The sequence below is a fragment of the Ochotona curzoniae genome, unplaced genomic scaffold (genome assembly GCF_017591425.1).
Source record: "Ochotona curzoniae isolate NIBS_2020 unplaced genomic scaffold, NIBS_Ocur_1.0 contig_1014, whole genome shotgun sequence".
NCBI classification, from domain to species: domain Eukaryota; kingdom Metazoa; phylum Chordata; class Mammalia; order Lagomorpha; family Ochotonidae; genus Ochotona; species Ochotona curzoniae.
In genome coordinates, this window is record NW_024464920.1 from 9,327,717 (window position 1) to 9,352,147 (window position 24,431).

General features: G+C 45.3%; 1 long non-coding RNA gene across 1 annotated transcript in view; it reads right to left on the reverse strand.

Annotated features, from left to right (window-relative positions):
* Positions 1-3,019: 3,019 nt before the first annotated feature.
* Positions 3,020-24,431, reverse strand: part of LOC121156689 — a 136,746-nt gene continuing 115,334 nt past the window's right edge. The window contains exons 4-7 of the long non-coding RNA XR_005883911.1: positions 17,287-17,392; positions 12,062-12,158; positions 10,286-10,382; positions 3,020-3,084 (exon numbers count right to left, since the gene is read on the reverse strand). This is a non-coding gene — a long non-coding RNA (uncharacterized LOC121156689). The remainder of the gene's footprint in view (positions 3,085-10,285; positions 10,383-12,061; positions 12,159-17,286; positions 17,393-24,431) is intronic.

Below are 24,431 nucleotides of genomic sequence, written 5' to 3' on the forward strand. Positions count from 1 at the left end.
CAGGACGCTGTGGAGGAGCAGGAAAAAGAGTCAGGTCCTTCATCTGTGGACTTAGGGAGGCTTCTCGGAGGAGGTGGGGTTTGAGTGGGGCCAGCAGATGGGTAAGACTTTTACAAGAGTTTCATGAAGAGCAAGGTTGTTTGGATGGGTCTTTGGAAAGATACAGATTTTCTGGACTCAACATCAGACTCTTGGGGATAAGGCCATGATCCATGTAAATCTGATATATAAGCATGATTGGAAATTATCACAAGCTAAGATTCCACTTCCTATCCGAGGCCAAAGCACAGAATCTTAAAGGGCACAATTCCCACCCTTCCACCTCCCTGCCTCCGCTTCCTGGAGCAGAGGGCTGAAACCTTCATCTTCAAATTATCGTAGAAAATGAGGCTGACAGGGGCCACACAGTGGCAAATCAAGCCTATCCTCTGCCTGTAGTGCCGGCATCCCCTATGGACACTGGTTCAAGTGTCCATACACCAGTCCAATTTCCACACTTTCACAATGCCTACCATCGCAATGAGCACATTTCTACTTCAGTCATGGAATTGTCTTTTGAAATTGAATGTTCTGATGGACTGCGGCAGGCCCTGTACTTGCTAGTACATATAGGAATCTGGTCTGGGAACACCTCAGAGTTTCTTTGGGGATCCCCTCAATTGAAATGGCAGACTCAGAACATTAACCAAGAAAAGATGGAAGATGGAGCAGGTCAATCAACCACCTCAGCTATATGTTGGCAGCGAAATACTGGACAAGGGTAGACTCTATGATGGACTATGTCAATCAGTGTATTCTTCAACAACCTCATCGTACCTGGAGTGGCGAGATTGGCAGTGATTTATGACTGGTGAACTATCGGAACCACTTGAGCAAGGATCTCGGAGCGTGCCCTACATCTGGGACCTGGGGTGGGTGGGAGACTGGGTGGGGCTTCTCCCTCAATATTCCCTTTGCCTTATATATACGAAGGAAACAATAGGGAAATGGTGGTCTTAGCCACTTTCCCATAGCCCTTGTACCTTTTTACCCTAATTAACACTGTAAAGCTTGCCAAATATAATAAAAGAAAAAAAAACCTGAATGTTCAACAGATAACTTCAAGCATCCTAGGTCTGTTTGGCACTGACTGGATTCACCATCTCAGCAGCCCTCCAGCTTTGTGAGTGAGCACTGACACTGTCCGTAGCCAGCCCCATACTGAGCACAGGGGGACTGTGCTAGTCTAAGGGAGTCCCATGACAAGATCCCCATCTCACCAGAGAAGGCCGGTGGCAGCAGCCTGGTGACAGTGTAAGTCTTAGGTGACAAGTTCAAAAATGGATTGGACCTAACCACACTGCAGTGGAGTGCACAAAGAGTCAATCTTTTCACTAGCACCGTAGTGTTACACTGCATTCTGTATGTTGAGAGCACCAGTTGGGGTGTGGCATGTGGCACAGTAGTTAAGCTAGCCCTTGGGATGTCTGCATCTCTTAGTGGAGTAATGGTTGATCCCCAACTACTTTATTTTCTGATGCAGTTTCCTGCTAAGGCACACACTGGGAGACAGTAGATGATGGTTCAAGTACTGGAATAAATCAGTTAATGTTAAGTTCTCTGTTTCTCTTTGTGTCAGTCTCTACCTTTTAGGAAAGTAAATAAAAATTACTTTAAAAAATTTTAGGAGGACCCACTTAGTGCTACTGTGCGTTAAGCCTCTGTCTGAGATGCCAACATCCCTTATGGGTGCTGGTTCAAGTCCTGGCTGTTCTGCTTCTAATCTAGCTCCCTGTTAATGTACCTGAGAAAGTAGTCAAAAGATGGCTCAAGTACTTGGGCCTGTGTACCCACATGAGAGACCCAGAAGAAACTCTGGTCCCCTGCCCTGTGGTCATGTGGGGAGTGAGCCAGCAGATGGAAGATTCTGTCTCTCTCTTTCTTCCTCTGACTGTAACTCTGTTTTTCAAATAAATAAAATAATAAACCTTCCAAAAACTTTTAAAGCATTAGGCCCAGTACTACAGTCCTTGCCTTGCGTGCACCAGGATTCCATATGGGTGCCAATTTGTGTACTGGCTGCCCCACTTCCCAGGCATCTCCCTGCTTGTTATGTGGGAAAGCAGTCGAAGATGGCCCAAAGCCTTGGGACCCTACACTCATGTGGAGACCCAGAAGAAGCTTCTGGCTCCTGGCTTTGGATCAGCTCATCTCTGGCCATTGCAGCCACTTGAGGAATGAACTAGCATCAGAAGAGCTTTCTGTCTGTCTCTCTTCTCTGTAAATCTGACTTTCCAATAGAAATAAATAAGGCGGGCCCGGCAGCGTGGCCTAGCAGCGTGGCCTAGCAGCTAAAGTCCTCGCCTTGAACGTGCCAGGATCCCATATGGACACCGGTTCTAATCCTGGCAGCTCCACTTCCCATCCAGCTCCCTGCTTGTGGCCTGGGAAAGCAGTCGAGGATGGCCCAAAGCTTTGGGACCCTGCACCCACGTGGGAAACCCAGAAGAGGTTGCTGGCTCCTGGCTTCGGATTGGCATAGCATCGGACGACCATTGCACTCACTCCTCCGCTCACTTGGGGAGTGAATTATCGGTTGGAAGATCTTCCTCTCTGTCTCTCCTCCTCTGTGTATATCTGACTTTCCAATAAATAAATAAATCTTTTAAAAAAAGAAATAAATAAGGTTTTTTTTTTTTGTTTAATGAAAGCATCAATTGGTTTAAAACAGACCATAAATTTTGTAAGTGTGCTTTAGCATTTTTCATCAAAACATGATTGGTGCCAGAGCTTTTCTCAACTTGGAGAGGCCTCTTACCCAGGGAAGACAAGATTCTCAGTGGTGTCTTTTGTGTGGAGCTTCTTCAAAGACCGAGTTCACTTGCAGATTTCCTGAGGAGTCCAAGGAGAGCGAGCACTCCCTTCTCGAGGGGCTGAAATGACTGCAGCTCCCATGCTGTCTGGTAGACTCCCCAGGCAGGCAGGAAGGCAGCTTTCCATCTGCGAGTGTGTCTTTCAGCCAGCAGCAATGAAGGCACCATGATGCTTCAGGTCCCCAGGATGCTTACTGAGCCGCTCTGTTCTGCTCCCCTCACAGGGGCCACCCTGGAAACCAAAACACCCCCAATTCCCTTCATCCAGTGCCCCACCCCCTCACTCCTGGACACTCAAGCCAAGATGGTTTTTTGCTTTACATTCCCTCTGACCACACCCTGTTCTGTTCAAATGCTCTCTCTTTGAACATTAAACTCCAGTTCACTAGCTGTTCCAGGAGGCCTAGAAGGCATTGGTTTCCCACTCCCCTCCCCATCGCATGTGGATTTAATTTGTTTAATTTCATTTTCAGGGAGAAAACTTACTTCCAAGTTGAACCTCTTCCTAGGCTCCACACACTCCCATCATGACATGGTGCAGATACAAAATAGACACTATTCCTGACTCGAGGACCTTTCCACACCTCAATGGGAGGTCACACAAGAACGCTGCCCTACACACATGCACTGACACCACAGGTTGGGCCCTGTGGGCTCTCTTTCTAGGCCTTTCTATGACTCTGAGAAAGATGCACACCTCCTGCTTGAAAATGATGGGTGTGGGTGGAGAGTGGTTTAGAAAACCTCTCGCAACTGGAACCTGTGTGATCATTTGTTCATCCATGCATTCATCAGATACTGCGTGACTGCCTACTATGCATCAGGGGATGAAGCCATAACCAAATGGCAAGACATAACTCCATTCTTGAAGGAATTCCTCATCTGCAGCTTCCAACTTTAAAATTTCATCATTCAGGGCCCAGTGTGGTAGCTTAGTGGTTAAAGTCCTCTCACAGTGCATGTGCTGGGGTCCCATATGGGCACTGGTTCATGTCCTGACAGCCCCGCTTCCCATCCAGATCCCTGCTTGTGGCCTGGGAGGGCAAAAGGACAGCCCGGGGCCTTGGGACCCTGCACTGGTGTGGGATACCCTGAAGAAACTCCTAGCTCTTGGCTTCAGATAGGCTCGGCTCCGGCTGTTGAGGATACTTGGGGAGTGAATTAGCGGATGGAGGATCTTCCTCTCTGTGTCTCCTCCTCTCTGCATGTAACTCTCCAATAAAAATAAATAAATCTTTAAAACATTTTCACAATTCAAAATACAATGGCAATCAGAAAATTTATCAGCATCAAGAAGAGTTGGGCATCTTAGGAAGACCATCTACTACACGGGAATGGCTGGCACCAAGAGGATCAGGTGGTTCATGTTTCAAATTCAACTTTGGGAAAGTTTCCTGACCCCTGCTAGTCTCACTTTCCTTGTCCATAGAAGAGGCATAATGATATACTCTTTGAAGTGTTGAAACATTAGGACTAGGGCCCAGCAGCGTGGCCTAGAGGCTAAAGTCCTTGCCTTGAACACGCCAGGATCCCATATGGGCGCCGGTTCTAATCCCGGCAGCTCCATTTCCCATCCAGCTCCCTGCTTGTGGCCTGGGAAAGCAGTCGAGGATGGCCCAAAGCTTTGAGTCCCTGCACGCGCGTGTGGGAGACCCAGAAGAGGTTCCTGGCTCCTGGCTTCGGATCAGCATAGCATCAGACAGAAGATCTTCCTCTCTGTCTCTCCTTCTCTCTGTATATCTGACTTTCCAATAAATAAATAAATCTTTAAAAAAAATAAATAAATCATTTTAAAAAATTAGGACTAAAATATAAAAAGTGCTCCATGTGTTGGTAGCATTTTATAAACCACCTTCCCAATTTCACCCTAAAACCTTAATATCCCTTTCCTATCTAAGCAGCTCAGTTGATCTTTTTAAAAATGTAACTGTTGGAAGGGAGAGAGAGTAGAGAACTGGGAAGGGGAGGAAGCCCTATACCTGCAAACCTGCAAACCTGTAAAACAGAAAATAAGATTTTTTTTTTTTTTTAATAAAGTAACTCTGGAGTAAGTGTGTGGCACAGGAGGTTGAGCCTCCTTTGAGGATGTCCATATCCCATCTTGGAGTGCCTAGATTAAGTCCGGACTATTCCACACTTCTGATCCAGCTTCCTGCTAATTGTGCCTGGGAGATAGCAGATGATGGTCCATTATGTGGTACCCTGCTATCCAAGGTGGAAGACCCAGATGGAGTTTCTGGCGTCTGGCTTTGACCTGGCACAGCCTTGGCTGCTGCAGGCTTCTGGGAGAATGAACCAGCAGATGGAAGATGGCTCTCATTTTCTGTCACTCTGCTTTTCAAATAAATAGACAAGTTTTTTCCAAATATGTTCATCTGAGGAACAAGCATTTAACCCAGCAATTAAGAAACCCACATTGTACACTGAGGTGCTGGCTTCAGTTCCTGGCTCTGGCTCCTGACTCCAGGTTCTTGCTGATGCAGCCCTTGGGAGGTGACTGCAAGGGCTCAAGTAATTGGGTTCTTGCCACTCGTGTGGGAGGCTTGGATTTCCTTCTGGCCTCCTGATTCCGGCCTAATTCCAGTTTCAGCTGTTGTAGCATTGTGGGGAGAAAAATCAGTGGATAGAAACTCAGTCTCTCCATCTCTCTGCCTTCAAATACACTTGAACAATTTTAAATAAAATTGTCATGTTTCTTAAACCTGCCCTTCTGCTCACTCTAATATCTAGACTCCAGGCTCTGTGTTGAGTAGCTGCTGCCTCCATCTGCGCTGATGCCTTCTCTGCTCACTGCAGGCCGCTCCTCCAGCTCTGAAATAAGTACGCCCTGCTTCAGGGCGTTTCCTCTCTTCTGGTCCTGAAGTGTTGCTGCTTCCTCACCATAGAGGCTTCAGCTCGTATGTCATGACCTCAAAGAGGCCACTCTTGACCCTACATTCCTCAGGCCAGTCACCTCTTTCTCACCGTCTTGTTGACTCTTCAACACACCAGCCTCTGATTACCTTATTTCTTGGTATGTTGTCTGTCTCTCCTCCCCAGCAATGTAAATTGCCCACAGGTAGATGTTGTGTGTCTCTCTTGTCTGTATCCCACAAACAGGCACATTAGCGGTGCATGGCAAAAAAAAAATAAACCTATCTTTTTGGAAATACGCTGTTATTATTATTACCACTGTCATCTGGTGATTGGAAAAACTCCTCACGTGATGTGAGGACCCTGAATGACAAGAGGAAAGTGATTCCATGTCTGGAATATAAAGCTGAAAAGGACAGGTGTTAAGTTCATGGATCAGGAAGGAGGGTGGAGGCAGTGAAGGAGTCTTTGAGTGCAACATGAAGAGCTTCAGATTCGGAGCTAAGAGACATGAGTTAGGGATCTGATGTACTATCACAACTGTCTCTTTCCTTCTCAGGCTTAAAACAAAATTTTTTTTCCATGAATGTAACAATAACAACAGTAGAAATGGGGGTGCTGGTGTTGTGGAGTAGTGAGTAAAACTGCAACCTACAACACAGGCATCCGTATGGTCACCGGTTCATGTCCAGGGTGCACCACTTCCAAAACCAGCACCCTGCTAATACAACTGGGAAAGCAGCAGAAGATGGTGCAAGTCCTTGTGCTCTGTTCACATGTTGGAAATCCTGAGGAAATTCCTGGCTCCTGGTTCCTGGCTCCTGGCTTCAGCCTGGTCCAGCCTTGCTTGCTATAGCCATTAGGGTTTGAATGAAATAGCAGATGGAAGATCTCAATCTCACACATTCTCTCTTTCTCTTTCTCTAACTCTCCCTTTCAAATAAATGGAATAAATATTTAAAATACATAAATAAAAAGGTGAAGAAACTGGATCCTAAAAGTTCAGGGGCAGGTGTTTGGCTCAGTTGTTAGCGTATCTGTTAGGTTGTCGGTGCTCCACATTGGAGCACATGAGTTCAATACACAGCTTCAGTTACTAACTCCAGTTTCCTGCAAATGGAGGCCCTGGAACTCTCCAAACAATGGTTCAGATGTTTAAGTTCTTGTCACCCACATGGGCGACCCAAATGTAATTCCTGGCTACTGATTTTACTCCCACTAACCGTCCCCCATAGCTCTCTGTGTCTGCCTATCTCTTTACTCAATAGTAGCCTTAACTTGGAAATTTTGCGTCTTTAGGAGGGGGCTATCTCCACGGAAGCCCAAACAGCCAAGAGTGAGATGTTACAGAAAATTTGCAAGCAAAGGGCAGTGGGTAAGAGCCTCTCCACTGCTCAGATCTTGGCCAACCATCCACTCTACAGCCAACCCTAACTTAAAACAAAAAGATTACATAGCCTGACTTTTTAAAGCAATAAAATCAGTTTCCAGAATGTCAGCTATAAAAGGGTCAGCATCAGTTTTCCATTCACATATGATAAACCTCTACTTCACGCGTTAAAACAACAGCTATTCATTTGTTCCTAGTTCTATGAGCTGGCAATTTCGGTTGGGCTCAGCTGAGCACTTCTGCTAGTTTTGTGGGGATGGCCATGTTAACTGGCAACGTAAGTGGGCTATACTGTCCAAGATGACTTCAATCACATGGCCAGTGGTTGGTGCTGGCTGATGGCTGAACCTCTCAACAAGGTTAGCTCAAGCTTGTTGGTATCATCACAAGCGTTGTGAAACATCTTAACGCTCAGATGTAAATATAATGAACTTTTACTGCATTCTCTCATTCAGAACAATTTACAGGCCAACCCATATTCAAGTGGAGAGAAAATAAATTCTACTTATTTAAAAATTGTTATTTATTTTATTATTCCGTGATATAGTTCCATAGGCTTTGGAGTTTCCCTTACTCCTTCCCTAAGTACTCTCCCCCAAGCACTGATTTCCCCCATGTCATCACACTAGTAAAGTCCTTCAGAATCAGTCGTAAGTCCATCATTCTGCTATTTAAATGTATCCTGACATTGTAGGCATGGACAATAGCAGAGAGTCCAGCATCCTATTGTCAAGATACACTCAGCAGTTTCAATGAGAGTCTATCTTTGAGTTGGAAGTAGAGATGCACACTGCATTGTATCTTCACATCTGTATGTGACAGTCTCTACTACACAGTTACTACGCATGCCCTTAAATAAAAAGTCATAAGACAAAACCAATAAGAGAGGAAAAACAGAAAATTTACAACATGAAGTTAAATAATATGCTACTAAATGACCACTGTGCCACTGAAGAAATGAAAAAGAAAAGCAAAGAGTTGCCTGAAGCAATCTGTGAGTCAGTGAGGAAATTAGTTAGAAAAACTAAACTTTTTTTTGAATGAATGAAAATAAAAACAAAAATATCAAACCCACTGAGATGTAGCAAAAACAATATTGAAAGGGCTATTGATCTCATATTTTGCAGTATATCAGAGAGAACATATGATGTTTGTCCTTTTGGGATTGGCTTGATTCACTGAACATAATAGTTGGGACCTTTTGCTTGCAAATGGCACAATTTCACCCTTTTTTTAAAAAAAAGATTTATTTTATTTTTATTGCAAAGTCAGAGATACAGAGAGGAAGATCTGTCTGATGATTCACTCCCCAAGTGTCCTCAACAACTGGAGCTGGGCCAATCTGAAGCCAAGAGCTAGAAGTTTCTTCATGGTATCCCACACCAGTGCAGGGTCCCAAGGCCCCGGGCTGTCCTTTAGTGCCCTCCCAGGCCACAAGCAGGGAGCTGGATGGGAGGCGGGATTGCCAGGACATGAACCAGTGCCCATATGGGATCCCGGGCATGCAAGTTGAGGACTTTAACCACTAGGCTATCCCACCGGGCCCAAATTTCACTCTTTTTAATGACTAAGTAGCAATAGTTCACGGAGCAGATGTACCACAGTCTCTTTTTGGCTGAGAAAGAAAGTATAAGTACAATCCCCTTTAAAAGAATCTCAAATATCTTGGAAGATTCTCAAATACTTTGGAATTAACCTAACCAAAGATATGGAAGACTTCTATAATGAAAATTATAAAACATTAAAAAAAGAAATAGAAGAAGACATTAAAAGATTGAGAAACCTACCAATCTCTGGATCAGCAGGATAAACATCATCAAAAATGTCCATATTACCAAAAGTAACACACAGATTCAACATGATCCCAATCAAAATCCCAACATTCTTCTCAAAAATAGAAAAGGTGATACAAAAGTTCATTTGGAAACATAAGATACCATGAATAGCCAAAGCTATTCTGGAATAATCACCATTCCAAACCTCAAGACATACTACAGAGCAGCTGTCATCAAAACAGTCTGGTACTGGTACAGAAACAGAGAGGAAGATCAGTGAAACAGAATAAAAACCCCAGAAGAGAGCCAACACATGTACAGCCAATTAGTCTTCCACAAGAGAACTGAAAATAATCCAGGGAAGTCTGATGTCTTCAACAAATGCTATGGGGACAATTGGTAGCAGCCTGCAAAAGTAAGAAACAAGACTCCCACCTCTCACCTTATATAACAGTCAGTTCTAAATGGGTCAAGGACATAAATCTGCACCCAGAAACTATCGAACTATCAGAGGAATACATAGGAAGCACTCTCCAAGATAAAGGAATGAGGAAAGACTTAGAAAAGTCACCAAGAGCACAGGCAGTCAAAGCCAAAATGAACAAATGGAACTACATCAAACTAAAGAGCTTCTGTACAGCAAAGGAGACGATCAACAAAGTGAAGAACTAACCAATGGAATGGGAGAAATTCTTTGCACACTACATAACCAATAGAGGACTAGTATCCAGGATTTACAAAGAGCTTCAGAAACTCAATGACAGCAAAACAAAAAACCTTGTGAAGAAATGGGTGAAGGAAATGAACAGACATTTTTCAAAAGAATAAATTCAAATGGCTAATAGACATTTAAAAAATGCTCAGGCTCTCTAGCTGTCAAGTAGATACAAATGAAAACCACATTCGAGGTTTCACCTGACTCCAGTGAGACTGGCTTACATTCAGAACTCCACTAACAACACCTGCTGGCATGGATGTGGGAAGAAAGCATCCTCCACTATTGGTGGGAGTGTAGGGTAACACAACCATTATGGAAGTCAGTATGGAGAATGCTGAGAACTGAAAATTAACCCGCCATATGACCCAGCTATCCCAAGTCTGGGAATTTATCCAAAAGAAATGAAATCTGCATATGACAAAGGGATCTGTAGTCTTACATTTACAACAATACAAGTTAAAACAGCAAAGACATGGAAATTCTACTTCTTGATAAGAGAAGCATGCAGAGATGGGAGACATTATGGCTCTCTGCAAACCATATAGTGCAGATGGTTTGAGACAGGCAGATCCCCATTCTACAAATGAGATGACTGAGACAGACAGAACTTAAATGCCTTGACCAAGCTCCTAAAGAGCTAGTGGCACACCCAGAATTGGAGCCAGGGCTCCAGCCTTTGAGCCTAATGTGTTCATACCTCCAAGGACAACTTCTCCCACAGGCTCTATCCTCTGTTTAGCTGGTGACAGGGCCATCCTTTTGAGCCAGCTTGCTTCTCAGGCTGATGCAACAACCTGTTTAGGAATAGAACATCAGAACCCTATTTCTAAGGCTGATTACAACCACCCTGGATCTATGGGTGTCACACTGAGAAAGGAGACTCCACTGTATCTTCTGATCACCCACCAGGCCACAGCTACATTTAACATCCAACCTCATTTCTCTGGGTTGCGTTATAGCCATCTTATCAAGTAGCACCTTGTGATATGGTTTTCTTAAAATGGTAGGTCTCCTGTGCATCTTGAAAGGGTAGTCACAGTACCACTATAAAGAATTAATTCACCAGAGCAGCTATTGAAAATGATGATTTACCTCTGCAAGGGAGGTAGCAAAAACCTCTGAAAACCTAAATCTCCTTTCCTTTGCTTTTGTAGGCACTGAAATGTTTCAGATTCTCATTCCCATTTTCCTGATCACTCCTTGGCTGATTTGTTTTCCTCTGCATTCCCTGTGGAATACTGATAGCTCTATCAGACTAGCTGGGGTCTGCACTCATCTGTCTTCTTTCCTCTCTACCTGTTGGTCAACTAGCCAGTCTTACAGCTCCAGTCTTCACCCTTGGCTCCACCCAGGGTGCACATCTCATCTTCTTTCTTTCTGCCCCTGAGGTATCTTCTCTGAAAGATTTTTCTTTGCTCCAACGCCTCAACACTTGCTAGGAATTCCCAAACTTGATCTTCAGTCTGCACTTCTAGTTCCTTATAAGATGTTATAATCAACATAACTAGAATCAAGGACGGCATTGTGCCATAACAAGCTAAGCTGCTGTCTACAGTGCTGGCATCCTACAAGGGTGCCTGTTTGAGTCTCAAGGGCTTCACTTCCAATCCCTTCCCTATTAATGCACCTATGAAAGCAGAGGATGATTGGCCAAGTACTTGGGCCCCTCTACTCATGTGGGAGACTAGGAAGAAGCTCTGAATCAGCTCAGACCCAGTGATTGTGGCCATGTGAGGTGTGAACCAGCAGGTGGAATCTCTCTCTCTGTCTCCCTCTCTTTCTCTGTGTGTAACTCTGCCTTTCAAAAAAAAAAAAAAAGAAAGAAAGAAAAAATAAAAAATAAAAAAGAAATCTTGAGAAAAGGCAAAATAACTAACATCCACGGTCACTTGACCATTCAGATCTCCTTGTTGATGCTTATAGTTCTGTATTCATTGATCTTGGCTTTCCTCAGCCTGCTTCCGAGCTCACCTCCTCTGCAAGCTCTGCCCACACTCTCCAAAGACAGCCCACCTTTGCTCCTCTGAGCTCTTCTACGTAGCCCCCACCATGGCCACTCCTGTTGTTATCGCTTTATAGAATACAACGATCTTCTCCTTGGGCTGGCTCCTCTGCTAGACTGAGCACACCCTGAGAGTAGGGAGCAAGGCTTGTTCGTCTGTGTAGCTCCAGTGCTTTTGCACAGCAGTAAATGCCCACGTTTATTGTCTGCTGAACTATCTAACTAAATTTGGACTTAGGAAATTTTTTCAATTCCCTGGTCAAAAGCAGCACACTCTAGTGAAACCACAACACTTCTTTTTGAGTTTCCATCAGGGTGAGTTGACTGTGCTTGTAGGAGACTGCAAGGCAAATCATCTTTGTAGGCATGACTCTCCCCCACCCCACCCATCCCTCACCACCTCTTGTTTGTCTTATATCCCAGGAGCACCCACAGGACGGGAATGTTTGTGGTGCAGAGTCATCCCTTTACCTTGATCCATCCTTAGTGAGTGGTCCATTCTCAAGTGCCTTCTTCAGGGCAGGCCTTATCCAGGCTACGTCTCTGCCCTCAAGGAGTTTAGATTCTACTGTGAGCAATAAATAAGAAACCAAATAAGTAAGAAAATACCAGCTGGATCAGAGTTCTGAAAGAAACAAGCAGAGAGATGGGAAAGGCCTAGAGGGGATGTAGATGGCAGTGAGAGGACAGGTCTCTGAGGGATGCAGGGACTCAGGCCCAGGATGTCCAGAAGGGACTTCAGGAGGAAGTGGACACACCTAAGCCAACAAGGGAACATGCAAGGCACTGGATGGAGAGAATAAATGGGACAAGCTGACATTGTTAAGCAGCCACTGGGTTCACAGGCTTGCAAGGACAGGTGATTTCATTAGCAGCAAGACGGGACTCGTTAGCAGGTTTCATGCAGAGGCGCGATGCAATCTGATCAGTTTAGCTCTCAACAAAGATTGTGGGGAAACTGGAGCAGAGGCAGTAAACCTAGTTTAAAAAAATACTATAGGGTCTGGTGCAATAGCTCAATGGCTAAATCCTCACCTTGCAAGTATCAGGATCCAATATGGGCACTGGATCGTGTCCCAGTTGCCCCGCTTCCCATCCAGATCCCTACTTGATGGCCTGGGAAGGCAATCAAGGATGACCCAAAGCCTTGGGACCCTGCACCTGTGTGGAAGATCTGGAAGATGCTCCTGGCTCTTGGCTTTGGATCAGCTCAGCTCTGTACATTGTGGCCACTTGGGGAGTGAATCAGTGGAGAGAAGATCTTTCTTTCTGTCTCTCTATGAATCTGATCTGCTTTTTCAATAAAATAAATAAATCTTTCAAAAAAATACAGAGGAGGGTGTTTTGTACCACAGCTAAGTCACCATTTGACATAGCCACATCCAGTGTCAGAGTCCTTGGTTTTCATTCCTGATTCCAGCTTCCATCCTAATAGGAGGCAGGTGCTGACTCAGCTAGCTGGGTCCCCACTACCGAGACCCACATTGAGTTCCTGGCCTGGCGCTGCTGCAGGCATTTGAGGAGTAATCCAGTGGATGGGAGATCTTTTTTTAAAAAAAAAATTAATTTTGTTATTGTAAAGGTAGATTTACAGAGAGGAGAGACAGAGATAGATCTTCCATCTCAGCAGATGAGCAAATGACTCACCAAATGGCCACAATGGCCGGAGCTGAGCTGATCCTAAGGCAAGAACCAGGAGTCAGGAGCTTCCTCCTGGTCTCTCAAGTGGCAGATGGCTTTGGGTCATCCTTCATTGCTTTCCCAGGCCATAGCAGGCAGCTGGATCAGAAGTGAAGCAGCCAGGACATGAAGCAGCACCTAAGTGGAATCCCTGCTGCTTAAAAGTGGAAGATTAGCCAGTTGTGCCACAATGCTGACCCCAGAAGATCTCTTTTTTTTTTTTTTCCTCTGTCTCTCAGATGAATAAAATGTAAGGAAAAAATAGATGTCCTTAAAGCTTAAATAGAGTATTGTAACAGCCCAGGCAACTGCACTGTGGGCTTCGAGCAGGGTACTGGCTGACGGAGAGAGGCGCTGACTGCGTTCTATCTGCTCTCACTGCTGTTCAAAGCAGCATGCTAACCGCTGCTCGTGGTGTCCCAGTGTCAGCTAGCAGCCCCCATTGGTCTTTGCCTGTCTCTCAGGCCCTTTCCTTCTGGCTCCCCCTACCCTCCTCCAAGAAAGCCCTGTTTCTGGGCCAACCCTTCAGAAGTCCAGAACGGGTAGAGAGGCAGAAGTTGGCAGGACTCAGGAACTCTTAAGAGTCTGGAGGTGGGATGGGGTGGCACGGAATTTGGCACGTGTGGCTGGGTGGCTGTGATCTAAGTTTCTCCCAGCTGTCTTGGCTGAGGGCCCCACTCCATTTCTCCAGGCCTGTAATCTCTGCTCACCCGCAGACCAGCACTGAATGCTCCGTACTTGCCTAGGCTGCAAAATGCACTCCGGTATTACTGTGATTATTTCTCCACTGCAAGTTAGAGGTGCACACTGCAATAGCTGCATGACTGGTGACTGTTAACAGGCAGTAGCAGGTGTCTGACCTCAGGCTCACCTGCACTGCTGCAACTCCAGCCTAGTTCCCCTCTCTTCTCTTGGCACCTGTTGGGCTCTCCTCTGAGTCACAGCTCCAACATCACTTCCTTTTCTTAGCTGAGCCAGTCTATGACTTTTAAGCCCAATAAAATGGGTTCAAAGCACTGGGGACATTTCCTTCACAGTGCTCTAGGGAATTACAATGACACACTCACCCAATGGGGTGGAGTCCTAAATGCTCAGGTGTTTTTAAAAGGCACTTGACATTTTTCATTTTCCTAACTGTTCTTACCCACTTGCAGTCCCGCTGATGGTGGGAGAGAGAGGGAGTCTTAAACTTGCCAGTGAAAGGCAACCGCCTCTTCCGGTCTACAACAATCTGTTTCCCCCAAGTCATCAGTTAGTTCAGAGTCGTGCTTTCCTGTCAGGGTTGCTTCCTTCCTCTCCAGTGTATTTTCCCTTCCTCCTTCTCAAGGTCAGGTCTGGCTGAAGGGGCGGAGGGGTGGAGTGGGTAAGAGAAGGCTGGCTGCTGGGTCATTGACTCTCAGAGCCTGAGGCAGGGCCCAGTTGGGCTGCAATGGGCTGAGGGGTGATATACCCACCCAGCTGCCACCTCTGACACAAACTTTGCAGTGGCCCTGCTCCCAGAGAGCCTTGGATTATCTCCTTCACACTGTACCTGCAGGGAACCCTTGCTGGCTGGCCAGGGGAACCGTAGGAGCCCTTTAGAGCCAGCATCATGTCCACACATGGAATTTGTGGCCAGGTGAGGGGTCAGCCCCATCCTCTTCCTCTGGCTGCAAAGACACATCCCAGTTTGCAGTGGCATCAGCCCTCACCCGCCAGCTCACCAGCCAGCATTCTCAGTTCTTCTGGCCAAGGAAAAATGCAGAACAGTTCTTGCCCTCGGTGTGACCATATTCCCCCGCTGTGTCACCTCTGGAGAAAGAGCCCAGGGCTTAAAGTGCTTTATCAGTCCAAGTTGCATAAGTAGTGGCAGATGTGGATCTTGAACTCTGAGTCTTTCCACCCTCAGATTTTATCAGTGTTTTCCAATGCACCCAACCGTTTAAATGCCAAAACCAGTTACCTCGATGGGTTGCTTGATGGAGGTAGACCGTTCTCCCCTTCTCATTGTCTTCAGTTGTTACATATTTAAATGTGTGGGTTTTTCAGAGCAGAATCAGCTTAATCTTATGATCACAAATAGTATGAATTCTCATTGAAATAACAAACTATAAATAAATCTTCATATTGTATCCCTAGCATTTAACATACTGCTGGTAAGCCCTGAGTTCTTATTGAATGAATATGATTGAGGAAAAAAATAAAATCGTGTCTAATTGTATTATCCAGAAATAATAACTTGCACTTCAGCACATATGAGGGTGCTTCAGAAAGTTCATGGAAAATGAAATTAAAGGATAAGTTTACTTTTGCACAAGAAAAGGTTTTGAAATCCATATGTGGCCCTCTCATGCATTTTCCATGAACTTTTGGAAGAGTCCTTCTGTGTATTCTATCTGTACACATAAATACATTTGAAAAACAGAATTAGTCTACGGCCATACCACCCTGAACGCGCCCGATCTCGTCTGAAAAACAGAATTAGATATTTATTATTCTCTTTCCAGATCCTTTAAATAAAAAAGCACATTAAAGCATTCAAATACGTAGTTATCCTTTCAGCTAATACACTTATGAAACTGATTCCCAAGAGCATTGCTAATTATTTTCTCAATATAAGCAAATATTCATTCTTTGATGGATTTGTTTTGAACTCGGAATATTACTTGGCTAATCATGGAAAATGGTGAGTGTTGCTAATTTAGATCAAAACCAGGATGTGAGTGTAACATAATATTAAAATATTTTCCTAAATGGCTCTTAAATTGGGCTTGAAAGAATAACCTCACAAGGAGCCCCATAATGTCTCTTAATATTTTAAGGATTTATTTGATTTTTATTTGAAAGTTATAGAGAGAAAGAGAGAGATCTCCCACCTTCTGATTCACACCCTAGGTAGTCATAATGATCAGGGCGGGCCAGGCTGAAGGCAAAAGCTTCACCTAGGTCTCCCACAGAGGCGGCAGGAGCTCAGACGCTTAAGCCATCTTTCACCTCTTCTCCCAGGCCATTAGCAGGATCTGGATTGGAAGCGGAGCAGCGAGGACTTGAACCGGCGCTCATATGGGATGCTAGCGTCACAGGTGGCAACTTCACCAATTACATCACAACACCGGCCCCCAAAATGTTTCTTGTCAAGGGTATAGTGGGAAAAGGTGCAGATCTCTCAAGGGCTCTGCTTCGAAGCTGGCAGCCTGCTTTCTGTGTGCAAAGATTCAAGTAGATGAGTTTTAGAAGCAATTATATTGGTGGTTGGGTGCTGTGGCGCAGTTGGCTAAGCCGCTACTTTAGGATGCTCACTCCTTTATCAGAGCATCTGCCTCAAGCCCTGGTGCGTCTACTTCCACCTCCCAACTAATATACACCCCAGAAGCAGTGAGTGATGGCCCCAGTAGTTGAGTTCTTGCCACCCATAAGAGAGACACAGATGGAGTTCTGGGATCCAGGCGTGGGGAGAGAACAAGCAAAAACCTTTTTGTTTTTCACTTTTCCTCTGTCGCTCTGCTTGTCAAATAAATAGAAACAAACTTTTAAAAACCCACTTGGATAAAAACATTTCATACAATATTGAACTTTTATAGGAAACTATAATTGTAGAGAATATCCTTTAATAATCGGGTTGCTTTTAGATCAAAATTGAAAATCTTCCATGCTTTGGGTTGCAGGCAATCAAAGATTTCCTTTCCAATTGTTATGAGTTTTCTCCAGCAGTTCTTTAAATGCTCTTCTCAGGGTTTTCCACCAATCTGCTACTCAGTGAGTTTCTAAGTACTGCTGAACTTCCTAAGACACCTATTATCAGAGAGAAATGATGACTCACGCTCATTAGGGAAAAAAGTTAGGACAGGCTGGGACCTGGCCTGGACACCTTCATCTTTGATCCTAAATGCATCCCGTCTTTAGGAAGAGCATAGTTGAGGAATCACAGGTGTTAGAGGGACCCAGCAGGTGACACCAATGAATGCAGAAGACAGCTGCAGCCAAACAGCCATGCAAGACTGACCAAGCCACCCAGGACTGAGCAGCCCTGTCCCTACCTTTCCCTTCACTCAGGCTGATGCTTCCTTTCTTCTCATCCTCACCCTCCAGCTGCTGCCATGTCGTCAACCCTGGACTCAATGCCTTCAGTCAGGCTGCAGATTGCTGATAGGGAGAGAGATTTGAAATTGACAAATCATCTGTGATTATCAAGACCATCTTGGAATATCTGGGAATGGATGATGAAGCCGATGGCGGTGCAGTTACTCTACTAAATGTGAATACAGCGATATTATTAAAATAGGATATAAAGGGCACATCACCACCAGGATGATCTCCTGAAGACCACAACAAAGACAAGGAAACAGATGATACCCCCGCTTGGGACCCAGAATTCCTGAAAGCTGAGCTGGGAACACTCTTTGAACTTATTCTAGCTCCTGAATTTTCTCCCTGAGATGCTGGGCATCTAGGTTTTTCTTTTTATGATACCTCTCTTTATTTTTTAATGTCAGCAAATAGCACAAACATAACAGGGAGAAAGAAAAGCATAAACAGAAGTGTTACAGTTAAGAATGAGCACTCTGGTGCCAGATTAGATTCAAAATCTGCATGTCACATTAATTAGCTGTGCCACTTTGGGCAGATGACTTGGCCTCTCTGGGTCTTAGTTTGCTAAACTGTCAAATAGGAAATATAATAGTATCTGATTCAGAGTTTGAAGTGAAAATTAAGTGCATCAATATGTATAAAACCATGAGCATGTCTGGCTTGAACTTGGCACCACCCAAATGTCAGCTTGTAGTATGTGAAGAAATCACTGTATGGGTTGAGTAAGACATAGTTTTGGTATTCTGGTTTAGAATCCAGAGAGAAAGGCTTGGGAAGTAGAGAAAATCTGTGCAAAATCATACTTGCTTCTCAGCATATATCCAAATGCACTAAGATTCTGGTCACCCAACCCTCTGTTTAGTTACCCAGTGATCAGCAGGAGGGGAGTTATCCACTTCACCTGGGCAGCATGATTGGTTGAAACTCTCTCCCAGTCTCTAAGCAGACACTGCCATGACCAGTTTAACCGTTACTCAGTCAGCTCAGTCTCCCCCAGGGGCTCGAGTACTTGGATTCTGCTTCAGCTCCTTGGCTGCGCATCTGTTCTGACTGGCTGGTGCCCATGCCAGACCAGTTGTTAAATATTTTGCTTACACCCCTGAACATAGGAGCACACCAACCAAATAAGTTGCAGATTTAAGACATGAAGACATGTGTTCACTCTAAACTTGTAGATTGACCTCCCTGAACATTGATTTTCTTATAAAGTGGGGATAACACAAGGAAATACCTCCTGCATTGTTGTAGAATCCCAAGTGCAGCACCTGAGCCATGGCAAATCCCCTCCCTAATGCTGCAACTGTATTCATTTAGTTTACTCTGTCACCAGGCTTGATATCTGTTATGATTTGAGAAAGATTTGGCTGCCGAATTCATGCAGACATTTCAATCCCCAAATCATAAATGACTAGTAGAAGTAGAAATTTCACCCAGTTAGGGTGTTTAGGATTTTATCAGGTTAAAACATCAGTTTCCAATAACTTACTTAAATAAGAGTAAGAATCAGGTACTCTCTGGCAGTGTCTGTTATTTGGCTGGACCCTGAGCCCCTAGAGGATCATGTCCATTCTCTAGTCTAGTCACCTCTGTACTCACAGCAGCTGGCAGAGTACCTGGACATGGTAAGTGTTGCCTACATGTTTCTTGAATGGATGGATGAGTGTTGAATGAATGAATGAAGATGAAGAACGCTGAATGTTAGAGCCCAGAGGCAAGAACTGTACTGGCAGATACAGGTACCACAAAGCCAGACCCAGTGTCTGGGAAGGTACCGTGGGGAAGAAAGGACAAGGATGAAGGCCCAGAAGTCTTCCTGGAGAAAGAAGAAATCAGGGTCTGAGCATCAGGTGGGAACACATTGAGCTCAGCAATGAGTTGTTGCCTGGTGTATTTTAGAGATGCCCGCTGACCCCAGAGCCTGGCTGCCTGGACTCCACAGGAAGAGGCCACATCCTTCCTGGGCCGTGTGATACTGAGTTCAGAGAGCCAACACTGTCCCTCTCCTCACACATCCTCCTTCATGCAAGTCACCTGCTCGCTCAAGTGCTATCTAGCACTCAGCTTCGGTTTGCTGGGGCCCCTTCCCATGCAAGCTGGCATGTGTTCTGCTTCTCTTTTGTGGGTTAGGAACTTCCTGGGGCCCCAGGTAGTTCTTCAGGTTCAGGGCAGTTTGAGACTCAAAGACCTGTCTCTTTGTCAATTACCCCTCACTAATTAGGGTCAATTGCAGACTGTATTGAAACCATCTGATTGTCTTGCACATGCAACCCATTGTGGGGCACCTTATCAAAATGAATGAATGTGATGAGAGAAGCAACAGTTGTTCAGTACATGTGGGCCGCCTGAGTGAGTTCTGCCCATCCCTGTTTCCTGAGGGTGCAGTCTGCCTTACAGACAGCTGAACCTTCAGAATTCACCATAAACAGAAATCAAGGTCACCCTGTTACTTGTACTGGCTTTTCTATAACGCACCCCAGTCACTCCTCTGTTGTGAATAACGCATCCGGAGAACCAGTCATATTTTGCTTTACATACTTAAGTGAAGAATTGGTCTCTGGCTGAACATAATGGAAGCTATTTGTTCTGGAAAAAGCGGTTTGGAAAAAAAAATACATGTCCTCTAAAAGGCTGGAGCAGTCCACTCAGGTCTCCTCTTTGGATGGGCGTGAAAGACACTTGGGTTTTAAGAGCTATTTTGAGGAGGCAGACAGTGCCTTAATTCCCCATAATGGCAGCATCTAGGAAGTCTGTCTATTAACTCTAAGTGTTTGCTCCGAAAAGGTGTGATCAGCCCCATTTCAGAAGCAAGCGGGGTGGCTTTTAGTGCCAGCAGTGCCCATTAGAGCCTGGTTGGCAGGTGGCTTCTGCAATTGTGAGTTCTCTCAATCAGTGGGAACATGGAGAAAGAAGCTCCTTACTTTCACCTGCTGTCCTGGGAATACCTTCACCCTGCTGTTTTGCACCAGGGGTCCTGCGACTATCTCCCATGTTTCTGCCACCCATATATGCAGCTTGAGGCAAAGGAGACTATGTGGCTTAGTCCCCATGGGCCAGGCACAGGCGGGAGACTATCCCCTAAAGCTGCTGTCTCTGTTTTTCATCTTGGCTTCTGCCATTCAGATCTCATGACAGAATTGCTTCTGCCTGTTTCCATAATACTTTCCATAACTCTCAAACCAGAAGCTCTGTGGCTTGGGCCTTGGGGGGCTAGTGGGGCAGGCGCAGGGTCACGGGGAAGGAAATTTCCAGCCCTCCCTGGATCCTTGTGGAATGGGAATCCTATCCTTTTCACATCCCTTAGGCGTGAATTTGGGCCATTTTGGGCAAAACAAAAGAGCCCAACCAAAGCCTTGCCTTACTGGGGGGAGCAGAGATTGAGCTGGGAGAGTCACTCTCCAAATCTCCCCCCAAGGGGAGCTGCCCCTGCCCTGCACTGGACTTCAGGGAAGCCCATGCCCGTCCCAGAAATGACACATGGAAAAGACGGATCAGACTCTGCCCAGGCCAGGATACAGTCTCTGGAAAGAGGTGGGTTTCTTTTCGTTTTTTTTTTTTTCTTTGTCTCTAGTGCTATCAAAAACACATCCTCTTCACTTATTAAGCAGGGAATCAGTATGATCACACAGGCTGGAGGTTACCAAGGTGAATATAGCCCGAGATTAAAATCTGCCAGCCTGGGGGGTACATGGAAGCACGGAGGGCCTGCAGAGGAAATCTAGCCTGCTATTGGTAATATTTTTTTTTTTTTTGGATGCTGTTTACGTTTGAACTTTTCTCTGTTTTCCTGTCGAAACTTCCGTACCCTCTTCCTGTGTCCCTACAAAGGCCTGGACAATGCAGTCCCAGCACTGCTGTTAGGACATGGGCTGGACCCCACCTTCCTCCTTCCGGCAGGGATATCCTTTCCTATAGAAGAGGTAAGAATGTAGGGTTCATGTGAAAATGTTATTATGCTCCTTATCTCACTCATGGCGGGCTCTGCTGTTGGGCGACAGTGAGTTTGCCTGGCCACATTCACAATAGAGGTGGCCCCAGTTCCTCGTTGGGCTCCTGCTGTTTTCTCAGCTGAGGAGGGCAATGGCTGTTAAAAAATGCTGCCTGTTTGCCAGGATCTTATCAAGAGTTCATGTCTAAGGCCAGAAAGAGAAGGGAGGGCCTTTTTTTTTTCACTCTCCCTCATTGTTTCCAACTGAATTGGTAGGAAATGGGAGTCCTCCACCTGTCCCTCACGGGAGCAAAGTTGATTTAATTCCATGTTTCAGATGTATCTGCTGCCACCAGAAGCTGGGGACTGTTCCACTTACCCCAAAACCAATGTATCCAGACAGCTTGCAGAATGGGGGATGAATCAAATTTAAATGAAACTCTTTGGGATTGGCAATCATTTTAAGTCATTTCACAGAACCTCAATGTTGGCTTGATATTCTCATTCACCCCTTGGTAAAATGCCTTTGGGGACCACGGACTTTGCATGACTCCAGTAAGTTCATGTAAATGTGGTGTGTGTGTGTGCGTGTGTGTGTGTGTGTGTGTGTGTGTGTTATGGTTTGTGCTGTCACTAGTACAGCACTGAGAGGACTAAAATCCTCTGGATAGGGTTTCCTGGTAAGAAGAACAGTCCCATGCATAACTGTCAAGTGTATAAGTTTCAGACAGGGTAATGTAGGATTCAGGTGGAAGCCAAGACCCCATCTCAAGAATCCTAGTGCATTTGGGGTCAACCCAGTATTTTCCACTTAACCCCTTTCAGCCAGTTAGGACAAGAATCAGGATCTGGGGTCAATTTGCACGTCAAAAGTCATGAGACAGCAACTCCAGATGATTCTGTTTTTGAGGACTTTAGTCAAGATACTCCCTACAGACAAAGCCTCCACATAGGACTTCTGTATTCCGCAGTGTCCCAGAAGCTAACAAGCCTTCCTATCCCACATTATCCCTTCCCCCTGGAGCTGGGACTCAGCCTGCACACAGTTACTAGACAGAATCATCAAAGTACGTCTCCAAACGCCTCCCAGAACACAAGAATCAGAACAAGGCATGTGATTTTGTTCAGGATGGATTTGGGCCACATTATTGCACTTCAGATCAAGAGGCCATGCTCTGTCCTGGTCTTATGAAAACCCGGCTCACACTGGCCACTGCCTGCCTCTTTCTGTTCCTTGCTTGCTCAGGAATTGGGGTGACTGATTGTTCCTCCCACATTTCCCTGTGCCTCCACCCTTTTGGCTGTATTTGGCAAGCACCATCCCCATACCCTGAGCTCATCCTAGGGTTGCCAACTGATGCTTCACAAACAGAAGCCCAATAGATTGGCCAGGCATCATCCATATAGAAAAAGAAAATTTCCATCTAAGTGAGAAAACTAGCTTTAGATCAATCAGTCTCTTGGGAATGGGAAGGAAATATCTTAATATCCATGAACACTTTCACCCACCCCAAGGTTTCTTTGCTCTCTTTGGTATCTCCTCCTGCCCACTTACATCTTTGGAAGTTGCTGGGGCTCTTTTATGCTGACTGACTCCAGGAAAGGATGTTACAATAGAAAACATGGCCAGGAAAAGAGTCATCCTGACTTTAGAGTTTCAAAAGCTTAGCCCATTAGGGAAGTAGCAAAGATCCACAGAAAGGACACATAGCTTGTCAGAAATGTGGTAAGAACAGAAGTCCTCACCCGTTGTACCCTGTGAGCATCAAGAATCAGGCAGAGCCCAACAGAAAAGAAAACTTGCTGGGGCCTGGGACATGAAGGTGAGATATGAAAGGGACACTAGGCAGGTGAGTGGACTGAGCATCCCCACAACGGGACCACTCATGATCCACCCCTGTTCCCAGGGGCTACACTAATGACTTTGTCCTTCAGCATCTGATGCGCACTTCCTAAGATAGCTGTTGGCATTTCCTCACTGGTCACTTAGTGGGAGTAAAAACCATTCATGTCCCCAGATGTGGCAATATCACAGTGGGACTTGTGAGAATGTGGTCTGCATGTTGGATTTCCTACATAGTGTAAGTAAATTCCGAAAGAACGGTAGAGGGGCAGGGGCAGTGGTAATACTACAGATCCTTTGTGTCCATAACGGGGATTGAATAGAATCACTGAAGAGCAACCCCAAGAAACCGAGTTTGAAACTCCAACTCCCACCTCAAGTTCTCTTGATCACATGACTCTTTGGCCTTTAATAGGGAGTCACACTGCTCTTCCATGCTGAAGAATTTTGGACTACTTCCCAGAGATTTGATCTCATGGTTTGCAGGGGTTATTCTGTCCTGTATTGCATTCCCAGCCTCTGATCTAACCTTGACCCCGATTTGGGGTACTTGCCTGGTTTCCCAGATTGCCATGCCTCTGCCCCAGTTCCCAGGTCAGGGTTTACAGCACCCTTCATCTCTTCTTCTTTCCTGGGATACTTGTCTGCCCACCCCTGTCATGGACACATTAGTCATATACTCTAGGTTTGACTCTATGTCCTCAACTTCCAAGAAATTCTGAAAAGAACCTTCCCATTATGCCTAAAACTGACTGGGTTACAGGTAAAATGGGATACTCAGGGACACATCGTTAAGTACATGAGAAGGTGGTTTTGCCTGGACTAGGTCAAAATGCAGTGGAGGTTCAGTATCTCTTACTTAAAATGCTTGGGAAAGTATTTTAGGTATTTTTGCACATTTCAGAATTTTTTACAAAAAGATATATTTACTCAAAAGGCAGAATAACAGAGAGAAGAAGAAGAAGAAGAGAAAGAGAGATCTTCCATTCACTGGTTCAATCCTCAAATGCCCAGGACTGCCTGGGAGCCTGGAGTCAGGCTGAAGCCAGGAGCCATGAACTCCATCTCAGTGTCCCACATGGGGTCAGGGGTCCAAGCATGTAAGCCATCTTCTGATGTTTTCTCAGTTGCATTAACAGGGAGCTAGATTGGAAGTGGAGCACTAGAACCTGGATAAGCAAACTAATATAGATGCGTTTTCAAAATACCCACCAGGTGTTTTGAACTGTGGCTTAACCTGCAGTGTCACAATATAAACCCTCTACATTTTAGAATCTTTGCATTACCTAATCAGATATCTTGAGGAAGGGACCCAAGTCTAAACA